At 39.2% G+C, this 10,395-nt stretch overlaps 1 pseudogene; it reads left to right on the forward strand.

Moving 5' to 3' along the window:
- The first annotated feature begins 9,654 nt into the window (after positions 1 to 9,654).
- Positions 9,655 to 10,098, forward strand: LOC128775901 (ORM1-like protein 2; annotated as a pseudogene).
- The last annotated feature ends 297 nt before the right edge of the window (positions 10,099 to 10,395 follow it).

Below are 10,395 nucleotides of genomic sequence, written 5' to 3' on the forward strand. Positions count from 1 at the left end.
AAATCCTTCACTTCCTAAGCATCATATTTAAACAGGGTCCATTTCATATGTACCATTAAATCAGATGCCTATCTCTTACAATGATTTTGTCAGTCCTGTATAATAATAATGGTTTTCTGTCATTTTTCCATGCTAGAAGATGAGCTTTTCCAGGAGAGGACCTTATATTTTATTATAAAACATCCAAAATGAAGTAGATAGTTATTTTAAGTATCAGTATAACTAAGCAACAGAAAATACCTGCCACTTTAATAAATCAGGGAAGATCCTGGGAAGATGGTGGTGTAGGAGGATCGCTGGGCTCACCGCGCATCCTGCTGATCACTTAGATTCCACCTACACCTGCCTAAATAATGCAGAAAACCACCAGAAGACTAGCAGAACGGAGTCTCTGGAGCCAAGTGCAGACGAGAGGCCCACAGAAGAGGGTAGGAAGGGCAGCGAGGCAGTGCGCGCTCCACGGACTGGCGGGAGGGAGCCGGGGCGGAGGGGCGGCCCCCAGGCCAAGCAGAACCCCCGAGTCTGGCTTGCAAAAGTGAAGGGGCTGGACGGAGTGTATTCCCACAGCAAGTGGGACTTGACAACTGGAAGGTTATAAGCTAACAGCTCTGCTCGGAGAACTGAAGGGCTGGAGGACAATGGGAGGGAGTGTTGTTGAGCCCTGGACGACAGAGCTCAGCTTGGCGGGGAACAAAGGCGCTCGCCAGCGCCATCTCCCTCGCCCATCCCCCAGCCAAAATCCCAAAGGGAACCGGTTCCTGCCAGGGAACTTGCTTGCACAGCGCAAACACCCAATGCTGTGCTTCTGTGGATCCATCCGTCAGGCAGGGGGTCTAACTCCCTCCCAGTGCCACAAGGCCCCTCCGGAGGCAGATCTGGGAAGGAAAAGCGATCTGAGCTTGCCCCTCCTGACCCCATGCACCTTGCCAATCCACCCCAGCTAATACGCCAGATCCCCAGCACCACAAGCCTGGCAGTGTACAAGTAGCCCAGGCGGGCCACGCCAGCCCACAGTGAATCCCACCCCTAGGAGAGGGGAAGAGAAGGCACACACCAGTCTGACTGTGGCCCCAGCGGTGGGCTGGGGGCAGACATCAGGTCTGACTGCGGCCCTGCCCACCAACGCAAGTTACTCCAGACAGCACAGAGGAAGAGCCCTGCAGTTCCATGCCACTCCAGGGACTATCAGAATGACGAAATGGAAGAACACTCCTCAAAAGAAACTCCAGGAAGTAGCAACAGCTAACGAACTGATCAAAAACGATTTAAGCGATGTAACAGAAAATTAATTTAAAATAATAGTCATAAAATTAATCGCTGGGCTTGAAAAAAGTATAGAGGACAGGAGAGAATCTATTACTACAGAGATCAAGGGACTAAGAAACAGTCAGGAGGAGCTAAAAAATGCTATAAATGAGCTGCAAAATAAAATGGAGGCGACCACAGCTCGGATTGAAGAGACAGAGGAGAGAATAGGTAAATTAGAAGATAAAATTATGGAAAAAGAGGAAGCTGGGAAAAAGAGAGATTAAAAAATCCAGGAGTATGAGGGGAGAATTAGAGAACTAAGTGACACAATTAAATGTAATGACATATACATAATTGGGATTCCAGAGGAGGAAGAGAGAGGGAAGGTACTGAAGGTGTACTTGAAGAAATCATGGCTGAGAACTTCCCTGATCTGAGGAAGGAAAAAGGCATTGAAATCCAAGAGGCACAGAGAACTCCCTTCAGACGTAACTTGAATCCACCTTCTGTAGGACATATCATAGTCAAACTGGCAAAATACAAGGATAAAGAGAAAATTCTGAAAGCAGCTGGGGATAAACATGCTCTAACATATAAAGGGAGACCGATAAGACTAGTGATGGATTTATCCATCTGAAACTTGGCAGGCCAGAAAGGAATGGCAGGAGATCTTCAATGTGATGAACAGAAAAAAATATGCAACCAAGAATCCTTTATCCAGCAAGTCTGTCATTTAGAAAAGAAAGAGAGATAAAGGTCTTCCAAAACAAACAAAACTACAGGAATTCGTCAAATCAGCCCTACAAGAGATCCTAAGGGGATCCTGTGAGACAAGGTACCAGAGACATCACTATAAGCATGAAACCTACAGACGTCACAATGACTCTAAACCCATATCTTTCTATAATAACACTCAATGTAAATGGACTAAATGCTCCAACCAAAAGACATAGGGTATCAGAATGGATAAAAAAAACAAGACCCATCTACTTGCTGTCTACAAAAGACTCATTTTAGACCTGAGGACACCTTCAGATTGAAAGTGAGGGGATGGAGAACTATCTATCATGCTACTGGAAGTCAAAAGAAAGCTGGAGTAGCCATATTTATATCAGACAAACTAGACTTTAAATTAAAGGCTGTAAAAAGAGATGAAGAAGGGCATTATACAATAAGTACAGGGTCTATCCATCAGGAAGAGCTAACAGTTATAAATGTCTATGTGCCAAATACAGGAGCCCTCAAATATATAAAACAACTAATCACAAACATAAGCAACCTTATTGATAAGAATGTGGTAATTGCAGGGGACTTTAATACTCCACTTACATTAATGGATAGATCATTTAGACACAGGATCAATAAAGAAACAAGGGCCCTGAATGATACATTGGATCAGATGGACTTGACAGATATATTTAGAACTCTGCATCCCAAAGCAACAGAATATACTTTCTTCTCGAGTGCACATGGAACATTCTCCAAAATAGATCACATACTGGGTCACAAAACACCCCTTCATAAGTACAAAAGTACTGAGATCATACCATGCACACTTTCAGACCACAATGCTATGAAGCTTGAAATCAACCACAGGAAAAAGTCTGGAAAATTTCCAAAAGCATGGAGGTTAAAGAACACCCTACTAAATAATGAATGGGTCAACCAGGCAATTAGAGAAGAAATTAAGAAATATATGGAAACAAATGAACATGAGAATGCAACAATCTAAATGCTTTGGGATGCAGTGAAGGCACTCCTGAGAGGAAAATACATTGCAATCCAGGCCTATCTCAAGAAACAAGAAAAATCCCAAATACAAAATCTAACAGCTCACCTAAAGGAAATAGAAGCAGAACAGCAAAGACACCCAAACCCAGAAGATGAAGGGAAATAATAAAGATCAGAGCAGAAATAAACAATATAGAATCTAAAAAAACTGTAGAGCAGATCAATGAAACCAAGAGCTGGTTTTTTAAGAAAATAAACAAAATTGATAAACCTCTAGCCAGGCTTCTCAAAAAGAAAAGGGAGATGACCCAAATAGATAAAATCATGAATGAAAATGGAATTATTGCAACCAATCCCTCAGAAATACAAGCAATTATCAGGGAATACAATGAAATATTAAATGCCAACAAACTGTACAACCTGAAGAATTAGACAAATTCCTAAACACCCACACACTCCAAAAACTCAAACAGGAAGAAATAGAAAGCTTGAACAGACCCATAACCAGCAAAGAAATTGAACCAGTTATCAAAAATCTCCCAACAAATAAGTGTCCAGGACCAGATGGCTTCCCAGGGGAGTTCTACCAGACACTTAAAGCAGAGATAATACCTATCCTTCTCAAGCTATTTCAAAAAATAGAAAGGGAAGGAAAACTTCCAGACTCATTCTATAAAGCCAGCATTACTTTCATTCCTAAACCAGACAAAGACCCAGCAAAAAAAAAAAAAGAACTACAGGCCAATATCCCTGATGAATATGGATGCAAAAATGCTCAATAAGATACTAACAAATCTAATTCAGCAGCATATAAAAAGAATTATTCACCATGATCAAGTGGAATTCATTCCTGGGCTGCAGGGCTGGTTCAGTATTCACAAATCAATCAATCTGATACATCACATTAATAAAAGAAAAGATAAGAACCATATGATCCTGTCAAAAGCATTTGACAAAATTCAGCACACTTTCTTAATAAAAACCCTCAAGAAAGTCAGGATAGAAGGAACATACTTAAACATCATAAAAGCCATTTATGAAAAGCCCACAGCTAACACCATCCTCAATGGGGAAAAACTGAGAGCTTTCCCCCTGAGATCAGGAAAACGACAGTGATCTTCACTCTCACCTCTCTTGTTTAACATAGTGTTGGAAATTCTAGCATCAGCAATCAGACAACAAAAGGAAATCAAAGGCATCAAAATTGGCAAAGATGAAGTCAAGCTTTCACTGTTTGCAGATGACATGATACTATACATGGAAAACCCAATGGACTCCACCAAAAGTCTGCTGGAATTGATAAATGAATTCAGCAAAGTTGCAGGATACAAAATCAATGTACATAAATCAGTTTCATTCTTATACACTAATAATGAAGCAATGGAAAGACAAATAAAGAAACTGATCCCATTCACAATTGCACCAAGAAGCATAAAATACCTAGGAATAAACCTAACCAAAGATGTAAAAGATCTGTATGCTGAAAACTATAGAAAGCTTATGAAGGAAATTGAAGAAGATATAAAGAAATGGAAAAACATTCCGTGCTCATGGGTTGGAAGAATAAATATTGTTAAAATGTAAATACTACCCAAAGCTATCTACACATTCAATGCAATCCCAATCAAAATTGCACCAGCATTCTTCTCGAAGCTAGAACACCTAATCCTAAAATTTGTATGGATCCACAAAAGACCCGAATAGCCAAAGTAATTTTGAAGAAGACCAAAGCAGGAAGCATCACAATCCCAGACTTTAGCCTCTACTACAAAGCTGTAATCATCAAGACAGCATGGTATTGGCACAAAAACAGACACATAGACCAATGGGATAGAATAGAAACCCCAGAACTAGACCCACAAAAGTATGGCCAACTAATCTTTGACAAAGCAAGAAAGAACATCCAATGGAAAAAAGACAGTCTCTTTAACAAATGGTGATGGGAGAACTGGACAGCAACATGCAGAAGGACGAAGCTAGACCACTTTCTCACACCATTCACAAAAATAAACTCAAAATGGATAAAGGACCTGAATGTGAGACAGGAAACCATCAAAACCCTAGAGGAGAAAGTAGGAAAAGACCTCTCTGACCTCAGCTGCAGCAATTTCTTACTTGACACATCCCCAAGGGCAAGGGAATTAAAAGCAAAAATGAATTATTGGGACCTCATGAAGATAAAAAGCTTCTGCACTGCAAAGGAAACAATCAACAAAACTAAAAGGCAACCAATGGTATGGGAAAAGATATTTGCAAATGACATATCAGAAAAAAGGCTAGTATCCAAAATCTATAGAGCTCACCAAACTCTACACCTGAAAAACAAATAATCCAGTGAAGAAATGGGCAGAAAACATGATTAGACACTTCTCTAAAGAAGACATCCAGATGGCCAACAGGCACATGAAAAGATGCTCAACATTGCTCCTCATCAGGGAAATAGAAATCAAAACCACACTCAGATATCACCTCACGCCAGTCAGAGTGGCTAAAAGGAACAAATCAGGAGACTATAGATGTTGGAGAGCATGTGGAGAAACAGGAACCCTCTTGCACTGTTGGTGGGAATGCAAACTGGTGCAGCCACTCTGGAAAACAGTGTGGAGGTTCTTCAAAAAATTAAAAATAGACCTACCCTATGACCCAGCAGTAGCACTGCTAGGAATTTACCCAAGGGATACAGGAGTGCTGATTCATAGGGGCACTTGTACCCCAATGTTTATAGCAGCACTTTCAACAATAGCCAAATTATGGAAAGAGCCTAAATGTCCATCAACTGACGAATGGATAAAGAAATTGTGGTTTATATACACAATGGAATACTACTTGGCAATGAGACAGAATGAAATATGGCCCTTTGTAGCAACGTGGATGGAACTGGAGAGTGTTATGTTAAGTGAAATAAGTCATACAAAGAAAGACAGATACCATATGTTTTCACTCATATGTGGATCCTGAGAAACTTAACAGAAACCCATGGGGGAGGGGAAGGAAAAAAAAAGAGGTTAGAGTGGGAGAGAGCCAAAGCATAAGAGACTCTTAAAAACTGAGAATAAACTGAGGGTTGATGGTGGTGGGAGGGAGGGAAAAGTGGTTGATGGGCATTGAGGATGGCACCTGTTGGGATGAGCACTGGGTGTTGTATGGAAACCAATTTGACAATAAATTTCATGTTAAAAAAATTTAAAATAAAAGATGTAGTAACTTACTGGAATATCTTGACCTGATAGTGTAGTATCTCAATATTAAACAGTTTCAACACATTAGGAACATATTCTTACCTATGGTGGAGAGGAACTCAATATTAAATTTTACTCTAATTATGAAAGCATGAATCTCACTTTTTCCCAAATTAATTTGTAGGCTTTATTAGTTTATTCAGCAAATATGTATTGAAGCCCTACAAGTTTCAGAGACTGGGATAGAATAGCAAGCAAATGGAGACATCACTGTGAAGGAAAAACCAGGCAGCATGAGGTCTAATAAACATACAAACAATAGCATAATAATGATTGCTAAATTTCTTGATCTTTATAAGTGCAAGAAATGCCTGAGGTAAGGTTATATATACTAAGAGCCTTAAAATTTAGTGCTTAGTCTAAGAGACCAGGTGATACTTTCCCCTTTGTTATTTTATATTATTTACATCCAGGATTAATTTTCTTATTGCATTTATATATGAAAAAAGGTAGAGCTAGGGTGAATATAAGTTAACCTATTACTTACAAGGAGTAGGTGACTCAAGGTAACAGAATACACACCAGAGGGAAAAAATTGCATGTCGAAAAATACATACTTGCAAGCACACACACATAGTCATATGTCAGTCAAGTGTTTATTGATTGGAGGCATACATATAGGCAAATACATATAGGCAAATATAATAATATATATCACATATATATTTTTTAATTTATGACACTTCCTCCTATGTATTCTTATGTATAATATATTGGTATACTTCTTAATATGCTCTAAATTTATAAAATCAGACTATTCTTTTACTTGTAACTGACTACTTATTTATGCAGATGTCATAATGTTGTATGTATATTAGTAAAAATTCAGAAACAATGCAAATGTCTACCAGATGTGAAATATTTAAATCAATGTGTTGTGGTATCAGATTAGTAACTAATTTAATAAGATTTAACAATTAAAATTGTATCTTTAAAATTATGTAATAAAGAAATACGCAGTATTTTATACCATATTTACCATATGAACTACATTTTATTTATGGAGATTGAGACAGAATGTTATGAATAAAACCATATGAAACTACATTTTATTTATGGAGATTGAGACAGAATGTTATGAATAAAATGGTTACTCAAAATTAGAAAAATTTAAAAAATGCATATTTATGGGAAAACTGATTTTTCTTCTAATCGTTGCCATGCTATTTTCTTTTTATTTATGTATGTATTTTATTTATTACTTTTTAAATGTTTATTTAGTTTTGAGAGAAAAAGAGAGACAGTGTGTGTATGTGTGAGCAGGAGAAGGGGCAGATGGAGAGAGGGAGACACAGAATCCAAAGTAGGCTCCAGGTTCTGAACTGTCAGCAAAGAACCCGACGCAGGGATTAAACCCATGAACTGCAAGATCATGACCTGAGACTACGTTGGATGCTTAACCAACTGAGCCACTCAGGCGCCCTGCCATGCTATTTTCTAGTAGCTCTAGAGTATATATATTTATTTTATAATCAGAAAACGTATTAAATGATAGAAACGTGTATATATAATTAACATACAAAACATTTATGGAGTGATAATTGTGTTTCTAGAATCATATTAAACATTGACTTGGTAAGGTCTGATTCTAAAAAGTTACATAAATAGGCCACTTCAATATATGTTGAAAGTACTACATTAAGTCAAATATGAAAAGACAATTGGGTACCTAATCTTGATTGGAATTCGAATGACATGCATTTAAGGAAGTGAAATTTGAACGCAATTTGCAGAAGAATAGGGGTTTTCTAGGCATGAACTTTCTGAGTAAATAACTTGCATCAGGTAAATAACACAAATTATATAACACATGAAAGCATACAAGAGTGATCTGGGGTTATGATGGATAGGAAGTCCATAAAATTATTGTTCAAGCACAAACAGCAGTAAGAGCAGAATGGGATCTGCCAGTCTAACAATTAATCTCTCTCTATAATAAGACAATAAGTTTGAACTTTTTCCTATAGGTTACAGAGTGCCATTTAAGTTTGTTCCATAAGGAATGACACAGAAGGAACTATTTTTATTTTGCAAAGATGACTAAGGGGGCAAAAATTAATGTAAAGAGGAAGAGATTCAAAAAGGGAGAGTGAGTTGGAAGCTATTGTGGTTTGTCTAAACGAGGAGATGATCATAGTCAAAACCAGTACAACAGAAATGGAACAGAGATAGCATACACTTGCAGCCATAGTAAACTAAAGGTATGGGTAAGGAGGTCAATTAAACATAAGGATATATTGATTAGTTTTGAGGTTCATGACAGTATGTTTGTTAGAAAAGAAGTGTGGAAAATTTGAAGAGGCAGTGGTAAAAGATGCATTTACCTTTAATTCATCAATCTATGAAAATATTTATTAAGCATTATCAAATAAGAAATGAATCCACATCTATGTAAAGAAAGACTTAATTCAGAGGGATGATTGCAGTAGAGAGAATATTCTGACCAAGAGTAAAGGGGCTTTTATTTTATAGGGAGGAGTGAACAGCCAGGGAGAAGCAAAAGTACTGAATGGCAAGATAGGGTAGAGAGGAAGCGAGTCTTTTCTCTTAGGTAGCCTATTCCAGGAAAGGCTATCAAGGAGGAGTTGTGTGCTGCTGAAGGTGGGTCAAATTTCACAAGCTTTGGGAAGAGAGCAACTTTAGCAAAGTTTTGTTGAGGGGCATTTTGTTCTGATTGATCAGTGAGCACAAGAGATTCAGCTAATTTTTATGAGCGAGAGATGGGAATTTGGAGGGCTGGCATAGAGAAGCAAAAGGGAAGGGCATCATTAAGTTTTATCTAAATCTTGTGGTGAAGAATGGTTGTTCCCAGTAAGCTGTTTCCAGAACACAGAAAGGTGAGGGGCTTTCTCTAACTGTAGCTCTCTTCCAGAATCACAGGATTCCGATAAAGTTCAAAAATGTCAGGAGCTACAAAGATATAGACCCAAGTGTCAAAATAAAGAAAGCAAAGCTACCATTGGAAACAATCAGGCTACCAGAGAAGAGAGATGTGTTAGTAACTCACATAATTAAATCAATGTTTTAACAGAGGTATAGAAAAGGTAAAATGTGAGTGTGTAAAAGGTTATGCATAGTTTTCAACTGCAATGTTTAAGAATTTTAAAGAGTTGATAACAGAGTGACGCCACTAAAACTGTGTAGCTCAGGGGGCACCTAGGTGGCTCAGTTGGTTGAAGGTCTGACTCCTGATTTCAGTTCAGATCATGATCTCACAGTTTGTGAGTTCAAGCCCTGCACTGGGCTCTGTGCTGATAGTGTGGAGCCTGCTTGGGATTCCCTGTCTCTCTCTCTGCACCTCCCACACTCATACTCTCTCTCTTTCAAAAATAAATAAACATTTAAAAAATGTGTAGCTCAGGCTTCCAGGAGACACAAGTGTAGAAGCGAGGGCTGAACCTCAAGCAAGTTGGGCTTCTGAAACTGGCAGGCAAATATGGGGGTGGCACATAGCAAAGAAAACCCCAACACTAGACTGGCGAATCACCAAAGCATCTGGCTGGCCCACATCATCGTGGTGGGACTACTGCACATGGCTCTATTCAGCATTTCTGTTGTCCTGATCCTGACCCTGACCAACATCATCCACTACTTGGCTATGTAGGTCTTCTTGTATATGATGAAAGGGACACTCTTGGAGACCCTTGACGAAGGAATGGCTCTGCTACTGACACACTGGGAAGAGATGGACTATGGATTCCAAATTACCTTTTCCCGCAATTCTTCAGCATCTCTTCAATTGTACTCTGCCTCCTGGCCAGCTTCTAAACCAAGTTGATGCTGCTCACTTCCTCGTCAATATGCCTCATTGCTCAGCCTACTGCTACTTACATTGTCCCAACTTCATAGGGTCTGTCCCTTTGGCATCAACAAATACTGAGGGATGGGGCTGGGGTTGAAGCTGAAATAAGATGCTGTAACATCCTTGCCTTCTCCGTGCTGCCTTCTATATGTTGAAAGCCTGAGAACTATACAACCTTTTCCAAACACCCTGGAAGACAGTATGTTGCAAAGTGGGGCTCCCTAGGCCCAGCCCTGGTAGGAGCAGTGTTCTTTGAATCAGGAAATGCAGATGGGATAAGGGACAAAACACTCTCCTCCATAGCAGGAAACCATATTTGGGCAGCATGTTTAGTGACATCTTTTTTCCAGATCTTCCCCCCACCCCACCACCCCC

Source organism: Panthera pardus, unplaced genomic scaffold (assembly GCF_024362965.1).
Source record: "Panthera pardus isolate Hobbes unplaced genomic scaffold, ASM2436296v1 HiC_scaffold_1, whole genome shotgun sequence".
NCBI lineage: Eukaryota > Metazoa > Chordata > Mammalia > Carnivora > Felidae > Panthera > Panthera pardus.